Genomic DNA, 16,062 nt, shown 5'->3' on the forward strand with positions numbered 1-16,062 from the left:
AGAGATCGAGCTCAACTATGTCAACACTCATGACAACCTTGCAGATATTTTCACGAAGCCCTTGGATGAAGCAAGATTTCGCGAGTTAAGGCATGAGCTAAATATCATTCATTCGAGCAATGTGGCTTGAACCCTTGCACACTCCACCACGCTCAATTTGCTGTCTAGTTTAGGTGTAGGCATGGACATAGGGGGAGTGTTGTTCTCTCAATGACTCTCCCTCCCCCCATTATGCATAAATTGATCAAGTCTTTCACTTTAGCCATTGTTGATGGTACTTGTGTTTCAAAGACGAGTTTTGGTCAGGGCCCAAGGTTAAAATCTTCGCGGCACCATACCTCTTGACTCAAACATAGGTGGCCTCGGCCACCGCCTCTTTTGAAGAGGTGTGTCTTGGTCGTTTGCTGGTGTGCTCTCTTTTCTTGCCGTTTTTGTTTTTCCTTCAAGCAAAAGCCATGTTGTTAGGTTGCCGTGGCGTGCTGGGCAGTCCTACCGCTGGTGGTGCGCGGTACTACCACTCATAAGCAGTACTACCGCCCCCCAACACGGTACTACCGCCGAGGGACGGGACCAGGGGGTTATATCGGGTCAGGGGGAGGTTTCTTCTTCCCCATACCCATTCGCTTCGCCCCCTCTTTCCTCTTCCTCTCTCCAGCCTCAACTCACCGCGGGAGGGCTCTGGCGGATCTCCGTCTCCGGGGCGTCCCTCTCCATTTCCTTTGGTGGAGTCGATCCCCACCCTGTTCTCTTGCCATGGATGCCGGTATTGCCCCCGTTCCTTCTCTCCTTTTGTCTCGTTTTCAGATCTTGTTTCTTAGGGGCAATGGTGGTTGCATCTCTAGATTTTTGGCTAAATCTAGGCTTGAGTTGGTTGGAGAAGGCAACTAGACTATCTCAATTAGAGTTTGGTAGGAATATTTTTGAATTTGGCAGGCCGGTAGTGCCGGATCTGACCATGGTAGTAGAAAACCACTGTTTCTCCGCCTCGTGATGTAGGAAACCGCTATTTCTTCGCCTTGAGCAGTACTATTGCTCTCGTTGGAGCGGTACTACCGCTTGACCTCGAGCGGTACTACCGCTCTCTTTGGGGCGGTACTACCGCTTGGGTGGTACTACCGCGGGCATGTCACGGTACTACCGCTGCCTGCCAAATTCCATCATATTCCTGCCTTCCCTTGATCCTTTTTGTTGTGTTTGTTGGCTTATGCTCATTCTTTCTGGTTGTTTTGCGTGTTCTTCTGTTTGGCTCCAGGTGATGATCATTCTGAGCATCAAGCTCACCGTATCAACCCCGGGCGTGCAACATCAAAACGCTACCGCACCTTTGAGCCAGCCGGTGGTTCCTCTAGCACCCAATCGCCTCCAGCAGCGCAAGTGTTCCTCCACCTCCTCAGCAATCGAAGAGATCCGCCAACAAGCCAAAGGGGAAGACTGTGACTGAGATGGCCAACAAGGAGTTTTGGGAAAAGCGTCGCCGCAATCCCTATGAGGTGGACCAAGAACCCACTTTGGTCAACCGCCCGTTCTGGAACCGATTTCAGTTTGCCATCTATTTTGATGTGATCAAGGCCAAGAAGAATCTCTTTGTTGATGTTCGCTCCATTGACACTGATGCTATGGAGAAGGACCCGGAGTACTTTGGCGAAGCCCTTCAGATGTGCACTCAGCTAAACATTCTCAGGATCATGCAATTCAACAAGGATTTCGATGCAGATTTGGTGGCTCAATTCTTTGCCACCGTTCATCTTGGGACAGATGTCGGCAAAACTCTGACATGGATGACCAATGGCAAGCTGCTTTCCGTCAAGTGGAAGGCTTTCATGGAGTTACTTGATGTGGTGGATCACGGGCTTGAGACTCCAGTCGGTTTCCGCCCTCACCGCAATGATACGTCCACCCACAAGCAAGCCCTTTGGCCCTACTGCACTGTGAAAGTTCACCCAGTGACTAAGAAGAAAACCTATGAGCTGTCTCCGTATCTGGACATTCTTCATTGTATCTTCCGTGAGACTCTCTTTCCTCGCATCGAGAATCTGGATATGGTCCACTCTTATCTCGTGGACATGCTTCTGTTCTGTCAGCATGAGAAGGACGCAAACACTAGAGAGAGCCTGGATATTTCTCATGTCATGTGGTCTGAACTTCTCTCTGCCATTTCTGAGTGCAAGTGCCCGATATATGGTCCATTCATCATGAGGCTCATTGAGAGGGCCTGGGCATAGATCTATCCCAGAGTGTTGCTAGAAACTAGAGACTTGGTTTCTCATGAGATCAAGCGTCTGAGGAAGAAGGAAAATTGGGTCACCCCAGCGCCTCAAACAAGGGGTCCGTCTGCTGCTGCTGCTGCCATGGGGACCGAGGGTGGGGCTGCCACTGATGATCACGAGGAGGACTTTGGGCCCTCTAGTACAAAACCGTCAAGGGCACATAAGCTTAAACGCAATATGAAGACGCTTTTTTGCATGGAGTCTCATGGTCAGTACATGACTCATGTGGCGGAGAAGCATGCCAGGATGCGCCACAAGGAGCTCATGCGTCAGATGGGAGCGACAGTTGCCAGTGGTTCTGAGGGTCAGATCACTGAAGAGGAGGAATGGATTCATCAGCATTGCCCTTGGACCGACTCCGGTGCCGACCAGTTTTCGACCCACGATGAAGATGCAGACGATCACGCTGAGATGTGATGTTCGAGATCCTCATCTTCCCATCACCTGGAGTCGTAGCGTCACTCTTTGCCCTTTTTGGTGTCTCGCTGCCAAAGGGGGAGAGAGTGTAGGGATTTGTGTTGTTGCCGCGCTTTGAGTGTGTGTGTGTCATCTTGTGTTTTCCTGTGTGTTCTCTCGGTGTCTTTGTTTGGTTTGGTTTGGTGCCTGTGAGACCTAAGTTCTAGACATATGGTGTGAGACATATGCTCCCTATCGCTACCTTATTACTTATGTCTATTCGGTACTGTAGTTTATTATGAGTTGCATGCATGTCCTATTTTATACTCTTCTCTCATATATCTTGTGCTTAGTATTGTTGGACTATAAAATATAGGGGGAGTGTTGATCCGGATGTGTGTGTCTTGCTTTCCGTTTGCTCCTCTAACTAGGTGCACACATACTCGAGGAGCCCGTCTATATTTTGTAGTTCTTAGTTTCCTTACGTTTATTTCTTTTCCTTGCGCAAATCCCTAGTTGTCATCAATCCACCAAAAAGGGGGAGATTGTTACGGCATATCTCTCTCAAGGTAGTTTTGGTGATTGATGACAACATGTTTGCGGACTAATCATGTGCTTTGAATAGTTCACAGATTCACCCCTGGCACGAGACGTTTTCTTCCCTTCGGAGTGTCTTTCAAGACGGTGTAGCTCTTTCGTTTCTTTCTCGGTGGACTAGTTGCGTAGAGGGCACCGTACTATCAAGAGGGGATCCGCTGGGGTATTGCATGGGTGGAATCAACACGTACACATCAACTTCTCACCCTCCGAGCTTTTCCATTCCATTGAAGAGATCTCTCCACTTTTCTTTATCCTGTCTGGGTCCCAGCGGTAGTACCGTGCAACCCAGCCGTAGTACCGCTGAGGAGCCACAAGCGGCAGTACCGCTCCACAGCGGTAGTACCACCCGTGACTCCACAACAGTAGTACCGCTGGGATGCCTGGCACCACCGCCTCGTCCTCAGCCTCTTTGGAGAGATTCTCTCTCTCTCTCTCTCTCTCTTCTGTGTCCCAGCAGTAGTATCGCACTACCAGCGGTAGTACGGCCGAAGGGTCACAAGCGGCAGTTCCGCTCCACAGCGGTAGTACCGCCCGTGACCCCGCTGCCGTAGTACCGCTGGGCTGTCTGGCTCCTACCGCCTCGACTCGAGGGGTCTTTTTCTCGTGTCGGGTTTTGCGGCACTAGTTGCGGTTGTAGAGGCGGTAGTACCGTTTCAGGAGCGGTAGTACCGCCCCTACCACCGCGGTAGTACCGCGTTGGGTCCTATTCCCTACTAGTCTCCTCTACGCAGTAGTGCAACTGGCTGGTGCGGCAGTACCGCTGACCTAGTGGTAGTACCGCCCTGTGCGGGGCTGGTTGGTGGGGGGGGGTAATGGTTGGATTGTTGCCCCCACTATAAAAGGGGGCCCCCTTCCTCCCTTTGACCTACCTTTCCCCCTCAAGCTCCATTTATTGCTCAAGCTCCATTAAATGCTCCAAGCTCCATTTTCGCCCGATCTATCTCTCTAGCCAATCAAACTTGTTGATTTGCTCGGGAGTGGTTGAGAAGGCCCCGATCTACACTTCCACCAAGGGATTTTCGATTCCCCCACTCATCCCTAGCGGATCTTGTTACTCTTGGGTGTTTGAGCACCCTAGATAGTTGAGGTCACCACGGAGCCATAGTCCATTGTGGTGAAGCTTCGTGGTTTTGTTGGGAGCCTCCGATTAAGTTGTGGAGATTGCCCCAACCTTGTTTGTAAAGGTTCGGTCGCCACCTTCAAGGGCACCAATAGTGGAATCACGACATCTCGCATTGTGTGAGGGCATGAGGAGAATACGGTGGCCCTAGTGGCTTCTTGGGGAGCATTGTGCCTCCACACCGCTCTAACGGAGACGTACTTCCCTTCAAAGGGAAGGAACTTCGGTAACACATCCTTGGCGGAAATATGCCCTAGAGGCAATAATAAAGTTATTATTTATTTCCTTATATCATGATAAATGTTTATTATTCATGCTAGAATTGTATTATTCGGAAACATAATACTTGTGTGAATACATAGACAAACCAAACGTCACTAGTATGCCTCTACTTGACTAGCTCGTTAATCGAAGATGGTTATGTTTCCTAACCATAGACATGTGTTGTCATTTGATTAATGGGATCACATCATTAGAAGAATGATGTGATTGACATGACCCATTCCATTAGCTTAGCACCCGATCGTTTAGTATGTTGCTATTGCTTTCTTCATGACTTATACATGTTCCTATGACTATGAGATTATGCAACTCCCGTTTACCGAAGGAACACTTTGTGTGCAACCAAACGTCACAACGTAACTCGGTGATTATAAAGGAGCTCTACAGGTGTCTCCAAAGGTGAATGTTGGGTTGGCGTATTTCGAGATTAGGATTTGTCAGTCCGATTGTCGGAGAAGTATCTCTGGGCCCTCTCGGTAATGCACATCACATAAGCCTTGCAAGCATTGCAACTAATGAGTTAGTTGCAGATGATGTATTACGAAACGAGTAAAGAGACTTGCCGGTAACGAGATTGAACTAGGTATTGAGATACCGACGATCGAATCTCGGGCAAGTAACATACCGATGACAAAGGGAACAACATATGTTGTTATGCGGTCTGACCGATAAAGATCTTCGTAGAATATGTGGGAGCCAATATGAGCATCCAGGTTCCGCTATTGTTTATTGACCGGAGACGTGTCTCGGTCATGTCTACATTGTTCTCGAACCCATAGGGTCCGCACGCTTAAGGTTTCGATGACAGTTTCATTATGAGTTTATATGTTTTGATGTACCGAAGGAGTTCAGAGTTCCGGATGAGATCGGGGACATGACGAGGAGTCTCGAAATGGTCGAGACGTAAAGATCGATATATTGGACGACTATATTCGGACATCGGAAAGGTTCCGAGTGATTCGGGTATTTTCGAAGGTACCGGGGAGTTACGGGAATACGAGGAAGAAGCAATGGGCCTTAATGGGCCTTAGTGGGAAGGACCAGGAGGTGGCGCGCGCCCCTCCCAAGCCTAGTCCGAATTGGACAAGGGGTTTGGGGTGCGGCCCCTCTCTCCCTTCCTTCCCCTCTTCCCCCCTTTCCCCCCTTCTCCTAGTTGGACTAGGAAAGGTGGAAACCTACTCCAACTAGGAGTAGGAATCCTACTCCTCCTTGGCGCGCCCACAAGGGTGGCCGGCCTCCCCCTTGCTCCTTTATATACGAGGGCAGGGGGCACCCCATAGACACACAAGTTGATCCACGTGATCATATTCTTAGCCGTGTGCGGTGCCCCCTTCCACCATAATCCTCGATAATATTGTAGCGGTGCTTAGGCGAAGCCCTGCGACGGTTGTACATCAAGATCGTCACCACGCCGTCGTGCTGACGGAACTCTTCCCCGACACTTTGCTGGATCGGAGTTCGGGGATCGTCATCGAGCTAAACGTGTGCTAGAACTCGGAGGTGCCATAGTTTCGGTGCTTGATCGGTCGGGCCGTGAAGATGTACGACTACATCAACCGCGTTGTCATAACGCTTCCGCTGTCGGTCTACAAGGGTACGTAGATCACACTCTCCCCTCGTTGCTATGCATCACAATGATCTTGCGTGTGCGTAGGAATTTTTTTGAAATTACTACGTTCCCCAACAGTGGCATCCGAGCCTAGGTTTTATGTGTTGATATTATATGCACGAGTAGAACACAAGTGAGTTGTGGGCGATATAAGTCATACTGCTTACCAGCATGTCATACTTTGGTTCGGCGGTATTGTTGGACGAAGCGGCCCGGCCGACATTACGCGTACGCTTACGCGGGACCGGTTCTCCCGACGTGCTTTGCACAAAGGTGGCTAGCGGGTGACAGTTTCTCCAACTTTAGTTGAACCGAGTGTGCCTACGCCCGGTCCTTGCGAAGGTTAAAACAGCACCAACTTGACAAACTATCGTTGTGGTTTTGATGCGTAGATGAGATTGGTTCTTGCTTAAGCCCGTAGCAGCCACATAAAACTTGCAACAACAAAGTAGAGGACGTCTAACTTGTTTTTGCAGGGCATGTTGTGATGTGATATGGTCAAGACATGATGCTAAATTTTATTGTATGAGATGATCATGTTTTGTAACCAAGTTATCGGCAACTGGCAGGAGCCATATGGTTGTCGCTTTATTGTATGCAATGCAATTGCGCTGTAATGCTTTACTTTATCACTAAACGGTAGCGATAGTCGTGGAAGCATAAGATTGGCGAGACGACAACGATGCTACGATGGTGATCAAGGTGTCGCGCCGGTGACGATGGTGATCACGACGGTGCTTCGAAGATGGAGATCACAAGCACAAGATGATGATGGTCATATCATATCACTTATATTGATTGCATGTGATGTTTATCTTTTATGCATCTTATCTTGCTTTGATTGACGGTAGCATTTTAAGATGATCTCTCACTAATTATCAAGAAGTGTTCTCCCTGAGTATGCACTGTTGCGAAAGTTCTTCGTGCTGAGACACCACGTGATGATCGGGTGTGATAGGCTCTACGTTCAAATACAACGGGTGCAAAACAGTTGCACACGCGGAATACTCAGGTTTAACTTGACGAGCCTAGCATATAACAGATATGGCCTCGGAATACGGAGACCGAAAGGTCGAGCGTGAATCATATAGTAGATATGATCAACATAGTGATGTTCACCATTGAAACTACTCCATCTCACGTGATGATCGGACATGGTTTAGTTGATATGGATCACGTGATCACTTAGAGGATTAGAGGGATGTCTTTCTAAGTGGGAGTTCTTAAGTAATATGATTAACTGAACTTTAATTTATCATGAACTTAGTCCTGGTAGTATTAGCATATCTATGTTGTAGATCAATAGCTCGCGTTGTTGCTTTCATATGTTTATTTTGATATGTTCCTAGAGAAAATTGTGTTGAAAGATGTTAGTAGCAATGATGTGGATTGGATCCGTAATCTGAGGTTTATCCTCATTGCTGTACAGAAGAATTATATCCTTGATGCACCGCTAGGTGACAGACCTATTGCAGGAGCAGATGCAGACGTTATGAATGTTTGGCTAGCTCAATATGATGACTACTTGATAGTTTAGTGCACCATGCTTAACGGCTTAGAATCGGGACTTCAAAGACGTTTTGAACATCATGGACCATATGAGATGTTCCAGGAGTTGAAGTTAATATTTCAAGCAAATACCCGAGTTGAGAGATATGAAGTCTCCAACAAGTTCTATAGCTAAAAGATGGAGGAGAATCGCTCAACTAGTGAGCATGTGCTCAGATTGTCTGGGTACTACAATCGCTTGAATCAAGTGGGAGTTAATCTTCCAGATAAGATAGTGATTGACAGAATTCTCTAGTCACCATCACCAAGTTAGTAGAACTTCGTGATGAACTATAGTATGCAAGGGATGACGAAAATGATTCCCAAGCTCTTCATGATGAAATCGATGAAGGTAGAAATCAAGAAAGAGCATCAAGTGTTGATGGTTGACAAGATCACTAGTTTCAAGAAAAGGGCAAAGGAAAAAAGGGGAACTTCAAGAAGAACAACAAGCAAGTTGTTGCTCAAGTGAAGAAGCCCAAGTCTGGTCCTAAGCCTGAGACTAAGTGCTTCTACTGCAAAGGGACTGGTCACTGGAAACGGAACTACCCCAAGTGATTGGCGGATAAGAAGGATGGCAAAGTGAACATAAGTATATTTGATATACATGTTATTGATGTGTGCTTTACTAGTGTTTATAGCAACCCCTCAGTATTTGATACTAGTTCAATTGCTAAGATTAGTAACTCGAAACGGGAGTTGCAGAATAAACAGAGACTAGTTAAGGGTGAAGTGATGATGTTTGTTGGAAGTGGTTCCAAGATTGATATGATCATCATCGCACACTCCCTATACTTTCGGGATTAGTGTTGAACCTAAATAAGTGTTATTTGGTGTTTGCGTTGAGCATGAATATGATTTGATCATGTTTATTGTAATACGGTTAATCATTTAAGTAAGAGAATAAATTGTTGTTCTGTTTACATGAATAAAACCTTATATGGTTACACACCCAATGAAAATAGTTCGTTGGATCTCGATCGTAGTGATACACATATTCATAATATTGAAACCAAAAAGATGCAAAGTTAATAATGATAGTGCAACTTATTTGTGGCACTGCCGTTTAGGTCATATTGGTGTAAAGCGCATGAAGAAACTCCATGATGATGGACTTTTGGAATCACTTGATTATAAATCACTTGATGTTTGCGAACCATGCCTCATGGGCAAGATGACTAAGACTCCGTTCTCCGGAACAATGGAGCAACAGATTTGTTGGAAATAATACATACTGATGTATGTGGTCCGATGAATATTGAGGCTCGCGACAGGTATCATTATTTTCTGATCTTCACAGATGATTTGAGCAGATATAAGTATATCTACTTGATGAAACATAAGTCTGAAACATTTGAAAAGTTCAAAGAATTTCAGAGTGAAGTGAAAAATCATCGTAACAAGAAAATAAAGTTTCTACGATCTGATCGTAGAGAAGAGTATTTGAGTTACGAGTTTGGCCTTCAGTTAAAAACAATGTGAAATAGTTTCACTACTCACGCCACCTGGAACACCACAATGTAATGGTGTGTCCGAACGTCATAACCGTACTTTATTAGATATGGTGCGACCTATGATGTCTCTTACCGATCTACCACTATCGTTTTGGGGTTATGCATTAGAGACAGCTGCATTACATTAAATAGGGCACCATCTAAATCCATTGAAACGACACCGTATGAACTATGGTTTGGCAAGAAACCTAAGCTGTCATTTCTTAAAGTTTGAGGTTGCAATGCTTATGTGAAAAAGTTTCAACCTGATAAGCTCAAACCCAAATCGGAGAAGTGCGTCTTCATAGGATACCCAAAAGAAAATGTTGGTTACACCTTCTATCACAGATCCGAAGGCAAGACATTCGTTGCTATGAATGAATCCTTTCTAGAGAAGGAATTTCTCTCGAAAGAAGTGAGTGGGAGGAAAGTAGAACTTGATGAGGTAACTGTACCTGCTCCCTTATTGGAAAGTAGGTCATCACAGAAATCTGTTCCTGTGACTACTAGACCGATTAGTGAGGAAGCTAATGATGATGATCATGTAACTTCAGATCAAGTTACTACCGAACCTCGTAGGTAAAACCAGAGTGAGATCCGCACCAGAGTGGTATGGTAATCCTGTTCTGGAGGTCATGTTACTTGACCATGACGAGCCTACGAACTATGAGGAAGCGATGATGAGTCCAGATTCCGCGAAATGGCTTGAGGCCATGAAATCTGAGATGAGATCCATGTATGAAAACAAAGTATGGACTTTGATTGACTTGCCCAATGATCAGCGAGCCATTGAGACTAAATGGATCTTCAAGAGGAAGACGGACGCTGATAGTAGTGTTACTATCTACAAAGCTAGAATTGTCGCAAAAAGGTTTTCGACAAGTTCAAGGTGTTGACTACGATGAGAGTTTCTCACTCGTATCTATGCTTAAGTCTGTCCGAATCATGTTAGCAATTGCCGCATTTTATGAAAACCGGCAAATGGATAAACAAAACTGCATTCCTTAATGGATTTATTAAAGAAGAGTTGTATATGATACAACCAGAAGGTTTTGTCAATCCTAAAGGTGCTAACAAAATGTGCAAGCTCCAGCGATCCATCTATGGACTGGTGCAAGCATCTCGGAGTTGGAATATGCGCTTTGATGAGATGATCAAAGCATATACTTTTATACAGACTTGCGTTGAAGCCTGTATTTACAAGAAAGTGAGTGGGAGCACTACAACATTTCTGATAAGTATATGTGAATGACATATTGTTGATCGGAAATAATGTAGAATTATTCTGCAAAGCATAAAGGAGTGTTTTGAAAGAAGTTTTTCAAAGAAAGACCTCGGTGAAGCTGCTTACATATTAAGCATCAAGATCTATAGAGATAGATCAAGATGCTTGATAAGTTTTTTTTCAATGAGTACATACCTTGACAATATTTTGAAGTAGTTCAAAAATTGGAACAGTCAAAGAAAGAGTTCTTGGCTGTGTTACAAGGTGTGCAATTGAGTAAGACTCAAAGCCCGACCACGGCAGAAGATAGAAAGATAATGAAAGTCATTCCCTATGCCTCAGCCATAGGTTCTATAAAGTATGCCATGCTGTGTACCAGATCTATTGTATACCCTACACTGTGTTAAGCAAGGGAGTACAATAGTGATCTAAGAGTAGATCACTGGACAGCGGTCAAAATTATCCTTAGTGGAATAAGGAAATATTTCTCAATTATGGAGGTGGAAAAAAAAGGTTCATCGTAAAAAGTTACGTCGATGCAAGTTTTCACACAGATCTGGATGACTCTAAGTCTCGGTCTAGATACATATTGAAAGTGGGAGCAATTAGCTAGAGTAGCTCCGTGCAGAGCATTGTAGACATAGAATTCGCAAAATACTTACGGATCTGTATGTGACAGACCCGTTGACTAAAATTATCTCACAAGCAAAACATGATCACACCTTAGTACTCTTTGGGTGTTAATCACATAAATGATGTGAACTAGATTACTGACTCTAGTAAACCCTATGGGTATAGGTCACATGACAATGTGAACTATGGGTGTTAATCACATGGTGATGTGAACTATTAGTGTTGAATCACATGGCGATGTGAACTAGATTATTGACTCTAGTGCAAGTGGGAGACTGAAGGAAATATGCCCTAGAGGCAATAATAAAGTTATTATTTATTTCCTTATACCATGATAAATGTTTATTATTCATGCTAGAATTGTATTATCCGGAAACATAATACTTGTGTGAATACATAGACAAACCAAACGTCACTAGTATGCCTCTACTTGACTAGCTCGTTAATCGAAGATGGTTATGTTTCCTAACCATAGACATGTGTTGTCATTTGATTAATGGGATCACATCATTAGGAGAATGATGTGATTGACATGACCCATTCCATTAGCTTAGCACCTGATCGTTTAGTATGTTGCTATTGCTTTCTTCATGACTTATACATGTTCCTATGACTATGAGATTATGCAACTCCCGTTTACCGGAGGAACACTTTGTGTGCTACCAAACATCACAACGTAACTGAGTGATTATAAAGGAGCTCTATAGGTGTCTCCAAAGGTGAATGTTGGGTTGGCGTATTTCGAGATTAGGATTTGTCACTCCGATTATCGGAGAAGTATCTCTGGGCCCTCTCGGTAATGCACATCACATAAGCCTTGCAAGCATTGCAACTAATGAGTTAGTTGCAGATGATGTATTATGAAACGAGTAAAGAGACTTGCCGGTAACGAGATTGAACTAGGTATTGAGATACCGACGATCGAATCTCGGGCAAGTAACATACCGAGGACAAAGGGAACAACATATGTTGTTATGCGGTCTGACCGATAAAGATCTTCGTAGAATATGTGGGAGCCAATATGAGCATCCAGGTTCGGCTATTGTTTATTGAACGGAGACGTTTCTCGGTCATGTCTACATTGTTCTCGAACCCGTAGGGTCCGCACGCTTAAGGTTTCAATGACAGTTTCATTATGAGTTTATATGTTTTGGTGTACCGAAGGAGTTCAGAGTTTCGGATGAGATCGGGGACATGACGAGGAGTCTCGAAATGGTCGAGACGTAAAGATCAATATATTGGACGACTATATTCGGACATCGGAAAGGTTCCGAGTGATTCGGGTATTTTCGAAGGTACCGGGGAGTTATGGGAATACGAGGAAGAAGCAATGGGCCTTAATGGGCCTTAGTGGGAAGGACCAGGAGGTGGCGCGCGCCCCTCCCAAGCCTAGTCCGAATTGGACAAGGGGTTTGGGGCGCGGCCCCTCTCTCCCTTCCTTCCCCTCTCCCCCCTTTCCCCCCTTCTCCTAGTTGGACTAGGAAAGGTGGAAACCTACTCCAACTAGGAGTAGGAATCCTACTCCTCCTTGGCGCGCCCACAAGGGCCGGCCGGCCTCCCCCTTGCTCCTTTATATAGGGGGGCAGGGGGCACCCCATAGACACACAAGTTGATCCACGTGATCATATTCTTAGCCGTGTGCGGTGCCCCCTTCCACCATAATCCTCGATAATATTGTAGCGGTGCTTAGGCGAAGCCCTACGACGGTAGTACATCAAGATCGTCACCACGCTGTCGTGCTAATGGAACTCTTCCCCGACACTTTGCTGGATCGGATTCCGGGGATCGTCATCGAGCCGAACGTGTGCTAGAACTCGGAGGTGCCGTAGTTTCGGTGCTTGATCGGTCGGGCCGTGAAGACGTACGACTACATCAACCGCGTTGTCATAACGCTTCCGCCGTCGGTCTACAAGGGTACGTAGATCACACTCTCCCCTCGTTGCTATGCATCACCATGATCTTGCGTGTGCGTAGGAATTTTTTTTGAAATTACTACGTTCCCCAACAATCCTCGTCTTCACCGGATCCACTCTTGGTTATCTCTTACCTTTACTTGTGCAAGCTCTTTAGTGTTACTTCTCTTGCTTGCTTGTTTGCTTGTTGGTACTGCATCATATAGGTTGCTCACCTAGTTGCACATCTAGACAACCTACTTTGATGCAAAGTTTAATTTGTTAAAGTTAAGTTAAAAATAGGTAGTTGCCTATTCACCCCCCCCTCTAATCAACCATATCGATCCTTTCAACCATGTTAGTAAAAAGTTTTGTAATGTCTAGACTCGACTTCGGCCAAGGAGTGTGGAAGGGGGATTCCTACAGGCAGGCGGCTCTGATACCAACTTGTGACGCCCCTGATTCAATCGTATACTAATCATACACGCAAACGTGTATGATCAAGATCAGGGACTCACGGGAAGATATCACAACACAACTCTACAAATTAAATAAGTCATACAAGCATCATATTACAAGCCAGGGGCCTCGAGGGCTCGAATACAAGAGCTCGATCATAGACGAGTCAGCGGAAGCAACATAATCTGAGTACAGACATAAGTTAAACAAGTTTGCCTTAAGAAGGCTAGAAAAAACTGGGATACAGATCAAAAGAGGCGCAGGCCTCCTGTCTGGGATCCTCCTAAACTACTCCGGGTCATCGTCAGCGGCCTGCACATAGTAGTAGGCACCTCCCGAGTAGTAGCAGTCGCCATCGACAGTGGCGTCTGGCTCCTGGACTCCAATGTCTGGTCGCAACAATCGAATAGAGGAAGAGGGAAAAGGGGGGAGCAAAGCAACCATGAGTACTCCTCCAAAGTACTCGCAAGCAAGGAGCTACACTACATATGCATTGGTATCAATGAAAGGGGGTAGTATAAGTGGACTGAACTGCAGAATGCCAGAATAAGAAGGGGATAGCTAGTCCTATCGAAGACTACGCTTCTGGTAACCTCCATCTTGCAGCATGTAGAAGAGAGTAGATGGTAAGTTCACCAAGTAACATCACATAGCATAACCCTACCTGGTGATCCTCCCCTCGACGCCCTGTGAGAGAGCGATCACCGGTTGTATCTGGCACTTGGAAGGGTGTGTTTTATTAAGTATCCGGTTCTAGTTGTCATAAGGTCAAGGTACAACTCCGGGTCGTCCTTTTACCGAGGGACACATCTATTCGAATAGATCAACTTCCCTGCAGGGGTGCACCACATTTCCCAACACGCTCGATCCCCTTTGTCCGAACACACTTTTCTAGGTCATGCCCGGCCTCGGAAGATCAACACGTCGCAGCCCCACCTAGGCACAACAGAGAGGTCAGCACGCCGGTCTAAATCCTATGGTGCAGGGGTCTGGGCCCATCGCCCATTGCACACCTGCATGTTGCGTACGCGGCCAGTGAGCACACCTAGCAACTTCCATTACAAAGGAAGTTGCGTTATGCGGTCCAACCCGGTGCGCGCCGCTCAGTCACTGACATCACAAAGGCATCGGCTGATACCACGACGTCGAGTGCCCATAACTGTTCCCGCGTAGTTGGTTAGTGCGTATAGGCCAGTGGCCAGACTCAGATCAAATACCAAGATCTCGTTAAGCGTGTTATCTTGAAGTAACCGCGAACGTCGACCAGGGCCAGGCCCACCTCTCTCCTAGGTGGTCTCAACCCGCCCTATCGCTCCGCCACAAAGATCCACACAGAGGGCCGTCGGGAAAGTATGTCCTTTCAGCCCCCAATTCATGAATCAACCGCGGGTACTCAACGAGCTGACCCGACTTTAGTCACAACATGTATCATGTGCAATATGTATAGTATATACCCGTGATCAACACCCGACGCGATCACGACCCGATAGAATAGCATGGCATACTGACAAGAATGTAGGGCCACTGATGATAAATTAGCATCCTACACTAAGCATTTAGGATTGTAGGTAAGGTATCAACAACTGTAGCAACAATGACATGCTATGCGTCAGAATAGGATTAACAGAAAGCAGTAACATGCTACACTACTCTAATGCAAGCAGTAGAGAGAGGAATAGGTGATATCTGGTGATCAAGGGGGGCTTGCCTGGTTGCTCTGGCAAGAAAGAGGGGTCGTCAGCAGCGTAGTCGATCGGGGCACCAGCAGCGACGTCAGTCTCGTAGTCTACCAGAGAGAAGAGGGGGAAGAAACAATGAATACAATGCAAATAGATGCATAACGATGCATGACATGACAAGTAGCGGTGCTAGGTGTGCCCTAACGCGGTATGAGGTGATACCGGTGAAGGGGGGAAACATCCGGGAAAATATCTCCGGTGTTTCGCGTTTTCGGACAGATTAATCGAAGGGGGAAAGTTGTGTGTTTGCTATGCTAGGGATGTGTGGTAGACGAATGGGCTGCGTATCCTGATTCGTCTTGTCGTTCTGAGCAACTTTCATGTATAAAGTTTTTCCATCCGAGCTACGGTTTATTTCATATTGATTTTAAAAGATTTAAGATATTTTTAGGATTTATTTAATTACTTTAATTGAACATTATCCAGAACAGTGCATGCTGACGTCAGCATGATGTCAGTAGTCAATAGGGGTGTTGACTGGTTAAACTGACGTGTGGGTCCCGTTCGTCATTGACTAGACTAACTAATCATGATTAATTAGTTGTTTAGTTTAATTAATAAAAATTAATTAAGTTAATTAACATTTAATTAATTAATTAAATTATTATTATTATTTATTTTATTATTATTTTTTAATTTCCTATTTTTTTAAAACGTTCTGGGCGTGGACCCCGTTTGTCATAGGGCCAGTGGGCCTTAGCGGGCGCGGGCGTCGGCCACAGGCGCTGGGCGCTAGCCCGTTTGGGCGCACGCCCAGACTACCAGGGGGTGTCGGCCACGGCGGGGTGCCGGAGCAGCA

Source organism: Triticum dicoccoides, chromosome 1A (genome assembly GCF_002162155.2).
Source record: "Triticum dicoccoides isolate Atlit2015 ecotype Zavitan chromosome 1A, WEW_v2.0, whole genome shotgun sequence".
NCBI classification, from domain to species: Eukaryota; Viridiplantae; Streptophyta; class Magnoliopsida; order Poales; family Poaceae; genus Triticum; species Triticum dicoccoides.